At 44.0% G+C, this 17,129-nt stretch overlaps 1 long non-coding RNA gene across 1 annotated transcript in view; it reads left to right on the forward strand.

The window, feature by feature from the left end:
* LOC148151793 (uncharacterized) overlaps nt 1–17,129 on the forward strand; it is a 73,281-nt gene that overhangs the window by 17,276 nt on the left and 38,876 nt on the right. Inside the window, exon 2 of the long non-coding RNA XR_015752034.1 lies at nt 1,346–1,500. This is a non-coding gene — a long non-coding RNA (uncharacterized LOC148151793). The remainder of the gene's footprint in view (nt 1–1,345; nt 1,501–17,129) is intronic.

A 17,129-nucleotide genomic window follows, 5' to 3' on the forward strand; every position in this document is an offset into this window, starting at 1 on the left:
ATACAATAGTAGGGATACACTGATACATTAGTGAGGCTGCACTGGAGTATTGTGTGCAGTTCTGATTACCACATTACAGGAAGGACATAATTGCTCTGGAGAGAGTGCAGAGAATATTGACTAGAATGTTGCCAGGGCTGGAGGATTGTGGGTACAAGGAGAAATTGGAGAGGTTGGGGTTGTTTTCCTTGAAATAGAGAAGGCTGAGTGGTGATATAATCAAGGTATACAAAATGGTGATTGGTAGTGATATGGTAGACTGGAGAAACCTGTTTCCCTTGGCAGAGAGTTAAAAAACCTGGGATCATTGATTCAAACTAACTGACAGATGAATTAGAGGGGACATGAGGAACTTCTTTTCTATGCAAAGGGTAGTGGGTGTCTAGAATTCACTGCATGAGTTGGTGGTTAAGTTGGATTGGTTGTGTGCAGAAAGATAGCATTAGAAAGGACATCTGTGTGTCTTTGGGTCAGTATGGACAAGAGAGCTGGATGACCTCCTTCTGGGCTGTATCATATCTTTGGTTCTATGTTTCCAAACATGGAAACATAGAGAAACATAGAAGACATGAGTAGGAGTAGGCCTTTTGACCCCTCAAGCTAGCTCAGCCATTCAATATGATTGTGGCTGATCATCGAGCTCAGTACCCTCATCCTGCTTCCACCCCCCCCCCCCCCCCCCACACACACACACACACACACACACACACACCATATGCCTTACTCCCTTTAGCCACAAGATTGTTTGGTAGTGAATTCCACAGGCTCACCACTGTGAGTCCTAAAAGGTTTATCCTTATCCTTAAACTATGACCCCTGGTTCTGGACTTCCTACCATCAGGAGCATCCTTCCTGGATCTAACCTGTCTAGTCCTATTAGATAGTTACAGGTTTCTATGATATTCTACTCTCATTCTTCTAAACTCTAGTGAACATAATCCCAACCAACTCAATCTCTTCTCATATATCAGACCTGCCATCTGAGGAATCAATGTGGTTGACCTTTGCTATGCTCCCTCAATAGCAAAAATGTCCTTCCTCAGATAAGGGGACCAAAACTGCTCACAATCTTCTGATTAAACTGATTCTATTTAAGTGGAATCCACACCATATTAAAAATCAGAACTGTCCCTTGATTTGTTGCTTTAGCTTTGATGGAAGTATGTGGTCTTGGTATCTGAAACAATCTTTTGATTTCATAAAGAGCAAGTGAAGATTTCTCACTAAAAATTAGTGTAAGTTAAGCAACTTGGAAACATGTTTGCTCTGCTTTATTCGTAGGATTATTTTAATGCAAGTATAGTATTTATAAGCACATTTTTCTCCTATCCATTTCCCTGTGTAGGCTTAAACCACTAAAAGGAATACAGGAACTACATCCCTCAGAGCAGGTAGAACAACACCTGGACTCTGTTTCTGACACCAAACAAAATCTGGAATCTGAGCTTCAGTCTCAAGACAAAGTACATGAACATGTGGAACAGTACACTGATGACAAAGGTAACCACTTAATTTACAAGTTTCCTTCTGTATAAAACAGCAAGTGTGTTATACATTTTGGATAAGACAAATCACTAGTGCAGTACTTTCAGGAATTTTGCCTTCATTTCTAAATATTTGGATTGTTGAACATCTTTCCCTGATGTAGAGCAGAGCACGTCGAGCTGTCCTTGTGTCAATTGTTGGATGTGCTGGTCTTGGAGAGGGTCCAGAGAAGGTTTACAAGAATGATCCGGGGATGAAAGGCTTGTCAATATGAGGAGTGCTTGAAATCTCTGGGTCAGTATTCGATGGAGTTTAGAAGGATGAGTTTGGATGCCATTTTAACCTATAAAATACTGAGAGTCCTGGATAGAGTGGATGTGGAGAAGATGTTTCCACTAGTAGGAAAAATTAGGACCTGAGGGCATAGCCTCAGAGTGAAGAGGCAATGTTTAGATCTGAGAGGAGGAGGAATTTCTTCAGCCAGAGGCTGGTGAATCTGTGGAACTCATTGCCGCAGAAAGTTGTGGAAGCCAAATCATTGAGTGTACTTAAGACATAGATAGATAGGTTCATGAATGGTAAGGGGATCAAGGGTTATGGGGAAAAGTCAGGAAAATGGGTTTGAGAAACATATCAGCCATGATCGAATGGCAGAACAGACTCGATGGGCTGAGTGGCCTAATTCTGCTCCTATAACTTATGATCTTACTGTACTAATATTTCTGCTGGAGATCCACTTGGTCAGCTTTCTATAAGGGTCAGTGCCTGCATCTGTTGAATTGACTTTTTGATATTTGGATTTCACAGTTCAGGGAGTTCCTTTCCTATCAATGGAACTCTGAGCTATCCATTGAGGTGGAGGTTCTGTCCTTAGTCACCATAATGGGGACAGCCAGCCTGTGTCTGCCAGGAATGCTGAAGATGTTTCCCATGCTGCTTCTAAAGTTGAAAGTGCCAACAGCTTCTGTACTGAGGGTAGCCCTCATCCAGTTCCTAAAATAACTGTCAGACTATAGGAGTTCTGACTCCGTTGAATTCAGATTGTACCTCCACATGACAATCCAGCTGAGACAAGGAACTCGGTATTTGGGGACGAACTGACATAACCATGACAATTCCAACACAGCATTCTCTCATACATGGCTAATGACATTTAATGTAGATAACTGTGAAGTAATTAATTTTGATGGAAAGATTGAGGAGAACAGATGTAAAATGAATAGTTCAATTTTAAAGGGAACAGGATTAGAGAGAGCAAGGGATTGTATGCACACATTGTTGAAGGTTGTTAAAACATGTGATTCTTAACTTTATTGATAAAGGCATAGAGCATAAGGGTGAGCAGGTTATCTTAGACATTTATAAATTGCCGAATAGGCCAGTGGAGTATTGTGTCCAGTTCTCGAATCCCTTCACTGTGGAAACAGGCCATTTAGCCCATCGAGTCCACACCGACCCTCTGAAGAGCATCCACCCTTAACTCTGTAACCATATGGCTAATCTAACTACCCTGCACATCCCTAAACACTAAGGATAAATAATAAGCATAGTCGAGAGTGTGTTGCTGGAAAATCATAGCAGGTCAGGCAGCATCTGAGGAGCAGGAGAATCAACGTTTTGGGCTGGAGCCCTTCATCAGGAATCAAGGATTATGGGGAGAAGTCAGGAAAATGGATTTGAGAAACATGTCAGTCATGATCGAATAGTAGCACAGACTTGATGGGCTGCTCCTCTATTCAAAGTTTGTGAGAAGATTTGTAGCTCGGGTGCTTGTTGTTGTGGTTCTGTTGGCTGAGCTGGGAATTTGTGTTGTAGACGGTTCGTCCCCTGTCTCCTCTATCTTATGATCGAATTGTACTAATATTTCTGCTGGAGACACTTGGTCAGCTTTCTATAAGGGTCAGTGCCAAGTTTCCTGATGAAGGGCTCTGGGATGTGGTCTCCTTCTTCAAGTCTCCAGCATCTGCAGACCTCACTTTCTCATAATTTAGCATAGCCAATCGACCTAACCTGCATATCTTTGGACTGCGAAAAGAAGGCAGAGCACCCAGAGTCAACCCATGCAGACACAGGAGCAATGTGTAAACTTCACATAGACAGTCACCCAAGGGTGGAATCAAACCTGGTTCCTTGGCATTGTGAAACAGCAGTGCTAATGACTGAGCCCCCATGCCGCTCCCACACCTCTAGACACCACACTTCAGAGAAATGCCTTAGAGAAGGTGCCCATCATCCTATGGAAAGATTTACTAGTGTAGTACAAGAGCTGGAGGGCCTCAATTCTGTAAAAAGACTTGAAAATAGTGTTTTTCCCTTTAGAACAGAGAAAGTTCACAAAAAATGTAGAGATATTAAAATCACAATTAACTTTCATTAATATGGATAAACTATTCTCACTGGTAAGGACATTTTAATTGGTAAACAGAGTTCATAGGACTAAGAAGAGCTAAGGATAGGATGATGGGCCATTTTTTAACACAGTGATAGGGTGTGATCTTGATTTTTTTTATCTGTCCTTTAGATGTGGGTGTCGCTGGCGAGGCCAATATTTGTTGCCCATTGCTATTTCTCCAGGGGATAGATAAAAGTCAGCTTCATTGACATGGAGTTACATGAGTCTGGAGTAACATATAGGTCAGACCAGGAAAGAGTGAGATTTCCATCCCTGAAGAACATTAGTAAATCAGATGGGTTTTTATCACAATTGACAGTGATTACACGGTTGCCATTAGGCTAGTTTTTTCATTCTAGAATTTGACTGAATTTAAGGTTCCCCATCTGACATGGGGGGATTTAAACCCAGATCCTCAGAATAATTACTCTGAAATTTTGGATTACTTGTTCACTGACTAGTGTTCTGGGAACCAGGTTCAAAACTGGAATTTAAAATCACTTAATAAATCTGGAATTGAAAGTCAGACAATGTAACTATTGTGTAAAAATTCACTTAGTTCATGAAATGCTTTTTGAGAAAGAAACCTGTAGTCTGCCTCATTGTGACTCCAAACGTTTAGCAATGTGACTGCTCTGAATTGCCCAGCAAGCTACTCAAGTCAAGGGCAAATCACATGTGTTACAACTGCTGTCCTTGTCAGTAGAACCCATATCCCATGAAATAAAGGGAACTGGTAATGACAAATTCCAACAAGAGAGATTCTAAACATCTCCCCACAACATTCAGTGACATTACATTTCTGAATTCTAACGGGCATCATCCTGTAGAGAAGTTACCAATGACCAAAGATTTAGCTGGACCAAGTCAGAGCTCGGAATTCTGTGGTGGATAACTCACCTCCTGTCTCCATTTATAAGTCACAATCAGGACTGTGATGGAATGAGTGGAATTGGATTGGATGAGTGTAGCTCTAAACACACTCAAGAAACCCAACTCCATCCAGGACAAAACAATGTTTAATTGGCAGTCCATGTATCTCCCTAAACATTCATTCCTTCTCACATCATTGCACAGTGGCAGCAGCAGTACAAGATGCCCTCCAGCAGCACTCAGTACCTGTGAACTCCGTCTCAAGAAGAATAAGGGTAGTAAATGCATGGCCAACACCTGCAGGTCCTTCTCTGAATCACACACCATCCTAACTTGGGATATTTCTGTTCCTTCATTGCTACTGGAATAAAATCGTAAAGCTCCTTTCTAACAGCATTGTGTGTATACCTACGTTAGATGGACTGTAGTGGTTCAAGAAGGCAGCTATACTCACATTCTCATGAATGGAAAAACAAAAAGAGGCACATGTTATGTCTCAGTTGATGTTATTACTGGACAAGTCAAATGCCAGAATTAAGTCTGATTGATAGGTCAAAGTTTGTTTTGTTTGGTTTTAACAAAGTGATGTCTCACTGAGATACAAGAATGCAATATTGCTGAACTTGGTTTTATCAATAAAACAGTATTTATTAAGTCAAAGTAATAAAGACAAAATGGAATAAACTCAAACTATTTTCACAAAACACAAGTTTACAGACTTTTAAACAGATGGTAACATCTAATTTCATTAATTCTTAAATTCTCCTTTCCAAATCCCTCTGTAAATGGTATAGGGTGCTGACTGAGAGATTGCCCGCACACTGGAGCACTCTTCTCTCTATATCAGACTTGTAGGGTTGAGCCAAAAATGTGGTCCCTAATCTGGAAATAACGGAAGAGCTCTCTACCAGGTAGCGCATATTTGTGACTCAATTCATTAAAAGACACCAGACATCTCCCTCAAATAAATCTCCCAATTGAGGAGCCTCCCTTGACCTTCCATGCCTAAAAGCTAGAGTCCATTGACCCTGATCTAAATCCTGGGGCTCCATCTACAGGGGTGAATGGTGAGGTCTTGTGTGAATTTCCCTCACCTTGACGCATTATTCTCCACACTATGACCGTACTTAAGATAATCGGGCTTTTACAATGCTCAACCAAGGATATCATCCTATCCATAAACAATAAATTAACGAGGGAACACCTTACCTGAGAAGCCTCGAGGTCAAGCCATATCAACCTCGCATCCTTGTGCACCCAATTACGCACACATGACAATAGGGCACCTATGTGATATTGCTTTAGATCTGGGAGATCCACCCCGCTATACCCTGTGGGAGCTGCAACTTAGTAAATATAATGAGAGGCCATCTGTGACACCAGATGAAGGACCCAACCAGCCATTTAATTTCCGCAGCACCTATCTGGGCAGCAACAACGGGAGCATACTCATCGGATATAGTAGCCTTCATTTTTATCAAGGCTATTCAGCCTAACCATGATATTGGTAACCCTTCCCACTGCTGTAGATCCTGCTTTATCTTATCAAACAATTGCACAAAATTAGCTCTGTATAGCTGATGGAAAATGGGGTTAATAAAAATACCCACAGAAAAGAAACCTTTTTTGCGGCCATCGAAAAGGAAACTGTGTTCCATCCTCCAGGTCAGGCACTCCCACCAAGCCCACCAGGGTTATAGCTTTCAACTTTGTAAAGTTTATTCTATATCCTGAGAAGATGCCGAATAATTTAATTTTTTGTATTAGCTGGGGTACGAACTTTACCGGATTAGCCAAAAACAAAGACATCATCAGTGTAGAGAGTAATTTTGTGCTCTCACATTCCTACCTTTGGCGCCACTATTTCAGGGTTCTTCCAAATGGCCTCTGCCAACAGTTCAATTACTAAGGTAAATAATGCGTCAAGGCGAGGGAAACCCTTGTCGGCTGCCTCTCCCAATGCTAAAATTATCCGATTTAACACCATTTGTAAGAACCACCGGCTTGAGGCCCCGATATAGCACTGCCTAGCAAAAGACCCCCAAGACCACCTTATTCTAGGACACCAAAAAGATACGCCCACTCTACCTGATCAAATGCCTTTTTCATACCCAAGGAGACCACCAAACCTGGAATTAACCTCTGCTGGCATATCTGCACTATATTCAACACCCTCCTAATGTTATTGGAAGAGCTACAGTCCTGGATAAAAATAGTGGGCAACACCTTTTCCAATGTCAGGACCAGCATCTTTGACAGGATTTTAAAATCTATATTCAGCAATGAGGTAGGTCTATATGAGGCACAGTCCTCAGAGTCTTTTCCTTTCTTTAAAATGAGGGAGATATTGGCCTCCCGAAGAGAGGATGGAAGGTGGTCCTGGTTATATGAGTGATTATACATTCTCAGGATTGGATCAGCCAACATGTTTATGAATACCTTGTAGAACTCACTGAGGAACCTCTCTGGGCCAGGTGCTTTGGAACTGTCTTACCGCCTCCTGTACCTCCTGTGTTGTTAAGGGTGCATTTAAAAGGGAGATTTGCTCTTCGGTTATACTGGGGAGGTCCATGCTCTCAAAAAAGGATTCCATTCTTGCCACCTCATCCTCACAGCACTCTGACTGGTATAATTCCACTTAAAATTTCTGAAATATGGCATTAATCTTTTTCGACTCGTGGATTGCGGAGCATTTTTCTTCCGAGCCAGACAAGCCAGATATCTACCTGGCTTATCCCCGTATTCAAATAACTTTTGCTTTGCAAGGGAGACCTCTCTCTTCGCTGCCCGTGTAAGCACTGAATTCAGAGCAGCCCGGAGAGTTGTGACTGTTTGCAGCTTCACCACAGGAGATGGTCTGTCATAATATGCTGACTCAGCTGCTTTTGGCCGGCCCGGAGCATCTGTTGCTGCTCTCTTCTCTGCCTTTCCCTGGTTGCTGAATATAAGATAATCAGACCCCTTAAGTACGCCTTGGTAGTCTCCCAAAGCACTGACGGATTACTGGCTGTACCCGAATTATGTCCCAAAATGCCTCAAACTCCCTTTTGAGGTACTCCATAAATTTCCAGTCTTTCAAAAGAAACAGATCCATGCACCAGTGTTGCATGTCTATTCCATTACCCTTAATCTTGACATCCAAGTACACTGCTGAATGGTCCAAAATAGCAATGTTCCCAATCCTGCAAGATAATGCCAAATCCAAACAGACCAATCGGGCAAAGAACATATTAATTCTCGTGAGGCACTTGTGCGGGTTGGAGTAGAAAGTAAAATCCCTACCAATAGGATAGAGACATCTCCACACATCCACCAGCTCAAACTCCCCACACAAATCCATTGACTGTTTAGATTGCAGGGAGATACCCAAGAGACCCCTTGGCATCCTGTCCACCTCGGGGTCCATGAGACGTTAAAGTCTCCTCCTATGATCATATGGCGCACACCAAGAGCCATTAATTTAGAGACTGTGTCAATTAAGAATTTAAGGGTGTGCGCCAGGGGACAAAAGATGTTCAGGATGCCATACTCTTCCTCGCGTATTAAGGCTTTGAGAATGATGAACCGCCCATATTCATCCTTGATTTGTTCTACTATCTGGAATGGGAGTTTCCTTTGTACTAGTATCGCCACTGCTCTACTCTTGGAGTTGAAAGAGGAGAAGAATACCCTACCAAATCCTTCCTGCTGCAACTTCAAATGTTCCCTGTTAGTTAAGTGTATTTCCTGCAGCACAGCGATGTCAACCCTTTCCTTTCTAAGGTTTGAGAGCACTTCTTCCTTTTATTCGGAGAATGGCACCTTTTATATTCCAGGTGCACCATCTAAATGAACCACTAGCCATGACTGCACATAGCAGCCTGCGGTCCCCCAAGAGGAAGAAACTTATTCATGGTGCGCCGAGTGAAAAAAAGATCTAAAACCTATCCTTACAAATATTACTAGGACTAAAAAAAACACTAACCACTATACTTAACCAAGCAAACATATAAATAACGAATGGCCGGAGATTTCCCTCCTTGCCCATAGGGGCCATTCATCCTAAACCTTACAACCATCCTGGTTCCTTCCAGCAAAGGCCGTGCCCCAGACCCAAGCAATACCAAGACAAAGAAAACTTATTATTTACACATGGGAGTTAACAATGGCGCCCACCCCGTCCCCTCCATACATTGACCCCATTCATCTTCCACCTGTCACCATTGTCCATTATTGTCTTTGTTTATTTTGCCTGACCCAGATCATTTATTTCAGACAGTCCAAAAAGTTACTTGCTTTTTCTGCCGAGTCAAAATTATAAATAGACCCTCCACGACTAAAGCGCAGTACTGCCGGGTACCACAGAGTATTGGACATTCAAGTCTCTCAATTTCTTCTTGACGTCATCAAAGGATTTCCTTTCTGTGATTATGGCCCCAGAGAAGTCTTGAGAAAACAATTTTCAATCCTTGTACACCAGGGCCTGTGAATCTCTTCCCAGTCTTCTAGAGGCTTCCATTATCAGCTGCTTCTCTTTATAATCCTGGAGTCCCACTAGGACTAGGCGGGGGCACATCGCGATCCAGTGGGCCTGCTCCATACACACCCGGCTCAACTCGACCTCCAGCCCCAGGTGCTGTGGGAGCCACTATTCCAGGAAGGTAACCAGGCTCTCACCTTCCTCACGCTCCAGGAGCCCAACAATTTGTAAGGTCTTCCTCTGACCTCAATTCTCGAGTTTGTCGACCTGATCCAACAGGGCCCGAACCAGATCTTCCAGTGTTCGGATCAGCACCTCCGAATTCTCCGCCATGCTCTCCGCCGCCATTCCTTTGTTCGACCAGCTTGACGCGTCGATCCAATGCTTGGATCTCCTGCTCATGCTTTTACAGCATGGCAGAGATCAGTTTCAATGCTGAGTCGATTCTCTCTTGCAGTTTAACAAACTGAGACTAGATTCTGCTGCTCCAACAGGTTGAAAGGTGCTGCGAGAGTCAGGACTGTGGCCGTGGGTGCTTCCTGCACTATAAGGGAGTGCCCTGTTTGCTGCGATCCTTTGGCTCCCTTTCCTTTATTAAACTTCATCTTATTCCCAGATCGTAAGGATGCAAATTTAAAAGGTTCTAGGTACTTTATATGTTATTTTAACAAACGTTTCTTATAATTGACTACCGGGGTGGGGTGCTGAAAACTCATCTTACTTGGGTTTTGATGCAGACCCCGAGCACAGCAGACGTATCAGATCGCAGCCATCTTGGATTCCCCAGAATCTACAGGATCCTGGAGGAAGAGCAGTCAGAAGTCATGGTACATTTTGGTACCAATGACATAGATTGGAAAAGGGAGGAGGACCTGACAAGAGAATATAGGAAGTTAGCTTGGAAGCTAGAAGGCAGGACGAGCAGAGTAGCAATCTCAGGATTGCTACTGGTGCCAGGGACTAATGAGGCTAGGAAAAGAGAGCGATAAACAGGTGGCTGCCGGGCTGGTGTAGGTGGGAGGGCTTCAGGTATGTGGATCATTGGGAAACCTGCTGGGGATGATGGGACCTGTATAAGGAGGACGTGTTGCACTTGCACTGAAGGGGCACCAATATACTGGTCAGGAGGTTTGCTAGAGCTCTTTGGGAGAGTTTAAACTAGATTGGCAGGGGGGTGGGAACCTGAACTATGGATGAGACGTTGGAGTGGGAACGAACAGCGAGATATTGCATGCAGAGAGTCTGTGAGGAGGGATAGGCACTTGACTGGGCAAAGTTGCAGTCAGTGTGATGGATTGAAGGGTGTCTATTTTAATACCATAAATATTAAGATTAAGGGAGACAAACTCAGAGCATGGATCAGTGCTTGGAACTATGATATTGTGGCCATTATGGAGACATAGATATCATAGGGGCAGGAATGTTTGATGGATGTTCCAGGGTTTAGAGGTTTCAAAAGGAATGGTGGGGAGGTAAAAGAAAGCGTGGAGTGGCATTGCTACTTAGGGATAGTATCACAGCTGTAGGAAAGAAGGTCATCGAGGAGGGCTTGGGTGAAAGTCAGAAACAGGAAAGGGGCAGTCAGTTTACTGGGAGTTTTCCACAGACCCCCAGTTGCAACAAAGACACAGAGGAGCAGATTGGGGAGGCAGATTTTGGAAAGATGCAGAAGTAACAGGTTTGTCGTCATGGGTGACTTTAACTTCCTTATATTGTTCGGAATGTACTTCGTTAAAATGGTTTGGATGGAGCAGTGTTTGTCAGGTGTGTCCAGGGTTGGTTCCTGACTTAATATGTAGATCGGCTAACTAGAGGGAGGCCATATTGAATTTGGTGTTTGGCAACGAACCATGCCACGTGTCAGATCTCTTGGTGGGAGAGCATTTTGGTGACAGTGATCACAACACCCTGACCTTTACTATACTTATGGGGAGGGATCAGAGCAGATGGTACGGAAAAGTATTTAATTGGGGGAGGGAGAATTACAATGCTATTTGGCAGGAACTGGGGTGCCTAAATTAGGAACAGATGTTCTCAGGGAAATGCACAACAGAAATGTGGAGATTGTTTAGGGAGCAGTTGCTGATAGTGCTGGACAGATTTGTCCCACTGAGGCAAGGAAGTGATGGTAGGGTGAAAGAAACTTGGGTGACAAGGAATGTGGAACAATCAGTCCAGCTCTGCACCATGTCAATGTCTGGTTGCAACCTAAAACAGCCCTCCATACGATCCACCACTCCACCAACCACTGTATTATTGGCAAACTTACTAACCCACCCTTCCACTTGCTCATCCAAGTCATTTATAAAAGTCACAAAGAGCAGAGGTCCCAGAACAAATCCCTGTGGATCACCACTGGTCACCGAGCTCTAGGCTGAATACTGTCCATCTACTACCACCTTCTATGGGTCAGCCAATTCTGTATCCAGACAGCCAGTATACCATGCCTCCTCACTTTCTGAATTAGCCTTCCACGGGGAACCTTATCAAACACCTTGCTAAAATCCATATACACCACATCCACTGCTCTACCTTCATCATGTTGCAGTTGTATAAGACTCTGGTGCGGCCGCATCTGGAGTATTGTGTGCAGTTTTGGTCGCCATACTATAGGAAGGATGTGGAGGCACTGGAACAGGTGCAGAGGAGGTTTACCAGGATGTTGCCTGGTATGGTAGGAAGATCGTATGAGGAAAGGCTGAGGCACTTGGGGTTGTTTTCATTGGAGAAAAGAAGGTTTCGGGGTGACTTAATAGAGGTGTACAAGATGATTAGGGATTTAGATAGGGTTGACCGTGAGAACCTTTTTCCACGTATGGAGTCAGCTATTACGAGGGGGCATAGCTTTAATTTAAGGGGTGGTAGGTATAGGACAGATGTTAGGGGTAGGTTCTTTACTCAGCGAGTCGTGAGTTCATGGAATGCCCTGCCAGTAGCAGTGGTGGACTCTCCCTCTTTCTGGGCATTTAAGCGGGCATTGGATAGGCATATGGAGGATAGTGGGCTAGTGTAGGTTAGGTGGGCTTGGATCGGCGCAACATCGAGGGCCAAAGGGCCTGTACTGCGCTGTATTCTTCTATGTTCTATATTCTATCAACGTGTTTTGTTACATCCTCAAATAATTCAATAAGGTTTGTGCAGCATGACCTGCTCCTCACAAAAGCATGCTGACTAACTCTAATCAAACAATGGCTTTCCAAGTAATCCTAAATCCTGTCTCTTAGAATCCTCTCCAATACATTTCCCACCACAGACGTAAGACCTACTGTCTATAATTCTCAGGGTTATCTCTATTTCCTTTCTTGAGCAAGGGAATAACGTTTGCCACCTTCCAATCGTCTGGCACTATTCCAGTGGACACTGAGGATGCAAAAATCATTGCCAAAGGCGCAGAAGTCTCTTCCCTTGCTTCCTGTAATAATTTAAGGGATATTCTGTCTGGTCCAGGGAACTTATCTACCCTCACGTTTTTCAAGATTTTCAGCACCTTTTCCTTCTTAACATCAACCTGTTCCAGTGTATCCATCTATTTCACTCTGCCCTCACAAACGACAAGGTCCCTCTCAGGAGTGAATACTGAAGAAAAATATTCATTAAGGACCTCCCCTACTTCCTCCAACAACAGGCGCAAGTTTCCTCCACTATCCCTGACCAGCCTATCCTCACTCTGGCCATCCTTATGTTCCTCACTTAAGTGTAGAACACCTTAGAACAAAGAACAGGTCCTTTGCCCCTCGAAGCCTGTGCTGATCCCAATCCTCTATCTAAACCTGTCACCTACTTTCTAAGGATCTGTATCCCTCCATTCCCTACCCATTCATGTATCTGTCTACATTCATCTTAAATGACGCTATCATGCCCACCTTTACCACCTCTGCTGGCAACGTGTTCCAGGCACCCACCATCCTCTGGCTAAAGAACTTTCCACACATATCTCCCCTAAACTTCTTCCCTCTCACTTAGAATTTGCGACCCCTAGTAATTGAGTTCCCCCACTCTGGGAAAAAGCTTCTTGCTATCCACCCTGTTTATACCTCTCATGATTTTATAGACCTCAATTAGGTCACCCCTCAATCTCTCTTCATAGCTAGCGTCCTCCATACCAGGCAATATCCTAGTGAACCTCCTCTCGACCCTCTCCAAAGCATCCACATCCTTTTGGTAATATGGCGACCAGAACTGTACGCAGTATTCCAAGTATGGCTGAACCAAAGTCCCATACAACTGTCGCATCACCTGCAAACTCTTGTATTCAGTACACCATTAAATGAAAGAAAGCATGCCATATACCTTCTTGTTCACTCTATTGACCTGCGTTGCCCATCTTCAGGGTACAATGGACCTGAACACCCAGATCTCTCTGTACATCAGTTTTCCCCAGGGCTTTTCCATTTACTGTACAGTTTGCTGTTGAATTGGATCTGCCAAAATGCATCATCTTGCATTTGCCTGGATTGAACTCCATCTGCCATTTCTCCACCCAACTCTCCAAGCTATCTATATTCTGTCGTATTCTCTGTTACAGATCCCTTCACTGTCTGCTACTCCACCAATCTTAGTGTCACCTGCAAACTTGCTAATCAGACCACCTATGTCTACCTCCAAATCATTTACGTATATCACAAACAACAGTGGTCCCAGCACGGATCCCTGTGGGATACCACTGGTCTAAGGTCTCTACTTTGAGAAGCTCCCTTCCACTACTACTCTCTGTCTCCTGCTGCCCAACCAGTTGTCTATCCATCTAGCTATTACACCCTGGACCCCATGCGACTTCACCTTCTCCATCAGCCTACAGTGGGGAACCTTAGCAAATGCCTTACTCAAGTCCATGTGTAATACATCCACAGCCCTCCTGTCATCCATCACTTCCTCATTTGTCACTTCCTCAAAGAATTCTATTAAGTTGGTAAGACATGACCTTCTCTGCCCAAAACCATGTTACCTATCACTGATAAGGCCATTTTCTTCCAAATGGGAATAGATCCTATCCCTCAGTATCTTCTCCAGCAGCTTCCCTACCACTGACGTCAGGCTCACCGATCTGTACTTACCTGGATTATCCCTGTACCCTTCTTAAAGAAGGGGACAACATGAGCAATTCTTCAGTCCTCCAGGACCTCACGTATGTTTAAAAATGCTGTAAAGATATCTATTAAGGCCCCAGCTATTTCCTCTCTCGCTTCCCTCAGTAACCTGGAATAGATCTCATCTGGACCTGTCCACCTTAATTCCTTTTAGGATAGTGAACATTTCCTCACAGCACGGTGGCTCAGTGGTTAGCACTGCTGCCTCACAGCACCAGAGACCCGGGTTCAATTCCCACCTCAGGTGACTGTGTGGAGTTTGTACATTCCCCCTGTGTCTCTGTGGGTTTCCTCTGGGTGCTTGGTTTTCTCCCACAGTCCAAAAATGTGCAGGTGAGGTGAATTGGCCATGCTAAATTGCCCACAGTGTTAGGTGAAGGGGTAAATGTAGGGGTCTGGGTGAGTTGTGGGTCGGTGTGGACTTGTTGGGCCGAAGGGCCTGTTTCCACACTGTAAGTAAGTAAAAAAGTCTCTCTCTCTCTCTTTATGCCGACTTGATCTAGAGTAATCAAACAGCTATCCCTAACCCCAAAATCCCTCTCCTCGGTGAATACCAATCCAAAATGTTCATTAAGAATATCACCCATTTTCTCTGACTCCACGTATAACTTTCCTCCTTTGTCCTTGAGCGGGCCAACCCTTTCTCTCGTTACCCTCTTGTACCTTATATGAATAAAAGGCTTTGGAATTTTCATTAATCCTGTTTGCTAAACATATTTCATGACCTCTTTTGGCCCTCTTAATTCCTCGTTTCAGATTGGTCCTACTTTCCCGATATTCTTCCAAATCTTCATCTGTTTTCAGTCACCTAAACCTTATGTATACTTTCTTTTTCCTCTTAGCTCATCTCACAATTTCATCTGTCATCCATGGTTCCCTAATCTATCCATTTCTATTCCTCGTTTTCACAGGATATGTCTGTCCTGCACTTGAATCAACCTCTCTTTAAAAGCCTCCCACATATCAAATGTGGACTTACCTTCAAACAGCTGCTCCCAATCCACATTTCCCAGCTCCTGCTGAATGTTGCTATATTTGGCCTTACCGCAGTTTAGTACTCTTCCTTTAGAACCACTCTCGTCTTTGTCCACGAGTATTCTAAAACTTACGGAACTGTGATCACTATTCCCAAAGTAATCCCATCCTGAGACTTCAACCGCCTGGCTGGGCTCATTCACTAATACCAGGTCCAGTATGGCCCCTTCCCGTGTTGGACTATTTACATACTGCTCTATAAAACCCTCCTGGATGCTCCTTACACATTATGCTCCATCTAGACCTCTAAGGCTCAGTGAATTCCAGCCAATGTTGGAAAATTAAAATCTCCTATTACCACTGCAGTGTTGCTCCTCCATCTTTCCAAAATCTGTTTTCATATTTGTATCTCTATCTGACACTTGCTGATGGGCGGCCTGTAGTACTGCCCCAACATTGTTACTGCATCCTGCCTATTTTTGAGCTCTGCCCATATTACCACACTACTCAAGTCCTCCATAGTGCCCTCCTTCAGCATAGCTGTGATATTCTGTCTGACCAGTAATGCAAGTCATCCAACCCTTTCACCTCCCTCTCTGTACCGCCTGAAGCATCTATATTTTGGGATATTTATTTGCCAATCATGCCCTTCCTTCAGCCAAGTCTCAGTAATAGCAATGACATCATGCTCCCAGGTATTAATCCAAGCTCTAAGTTCATCTGTCTTACTTACTACACTTTTCACGTTAAAACAAATGCACCTCAGACCACCAGTCCCTTCGTGTTCATCATCTGCTCCCTGCCTTCTCTTCCCATTACTCACGCTGACTTCATGAACTAGTTCCTTACGGGCTTTACTTACTACCTCCTTACTGTCCACTAACCTCCTCATTTGGTTCCCATCCCCCTGCCATATTAGTTTAAACCCTCCCCAATAGCGTTAGCAAAAGCACTCCCAAGAACATTGGTTCCAGTCCGGCTCAGGTGTAGACCGTCCCATTTGTAATAGTCCCACCTCCCCCAGAACCGGGTCCAATGTCCCAAAGCTCTGAAACCCTCCCTCCTGCACTTCTCTTGAACCACGCATTCATCCTGCCAATTCTTTCATGTCTACTCTGACTGGCACATGGCACTGGTAGCAAGTGCTGAAATTACTACCTCTGAGGTCCTACTTTTTAACTTGGCTCTTAACTCACTAAATTCTTCTTGTAGGACCTCATCCTGTTTTTTACCTAAATCATTGGTGCCTCTATGCACCATGACAGCTTGCTGTACGCCCTCCCCCTTCAGAATGTTCTACAGCCGATCTGAGACATCCCTGACCTGTGCACTTGGTAGGCAACATACCATTTGGGAGTCTTGTTTTGACCACATAACTGTCTATCTACAATTAAGTCCCCTATGACTATAGCCCTTCTACTCTTTTCCCTGCCCATCTGTACAGCAGAGCCAGCCACTGGCTACTGTTGGGTTCACAACTCTTGGGTTTGGGGTTTTCCTTAATCCTACTTGCTAAAGCTTTTTCATGCCTCTTCTAGCTCTCCTAAATCCATTCTTCAGTTCCTTCCTGGCTACCTTGTAACCCTGTAGAGCCCTGTCTGATCCTTGCTTCCTCAGCCTTAAGTAAGCTTCCTTCTTCCTCTTGACTAGATGTTCTACATCTCTTGTCATCCAAGGTTCTTTCACCCTACTATCCCTTCCTTGCCTCAGTGGGGCAAATCTGTCCAGCACTATCAGCAAGTGCTCCCTAAATAATCTCCAGATTTCTGTCATGCATTTCCCTGAGAACATCTGTTCCCAATTTATGCTCCACAATTCCTGCCTAATAGCAAAGTTAAAAATCACAAAACATCAGGTA

This window comes from Chiloscyllium plagiosum, unplaced genomic scaffold (genome assembly GCF_037043375.1).
Source record: "Chiloscyllium plagiosum isolate Xiang-an unplaced genomic scaffold, Cpla_swu_hap1 HiC_scaffold_3, whole genome shotgun sequence".
NCBI classification, from domain to species: Eukaryota; Metazoa; Chordata; class Chondrichthyes; order Orectolobiformes; family Hemiscylliidae; genus Chiloscyllium; species Chiloscyllium plagiosum.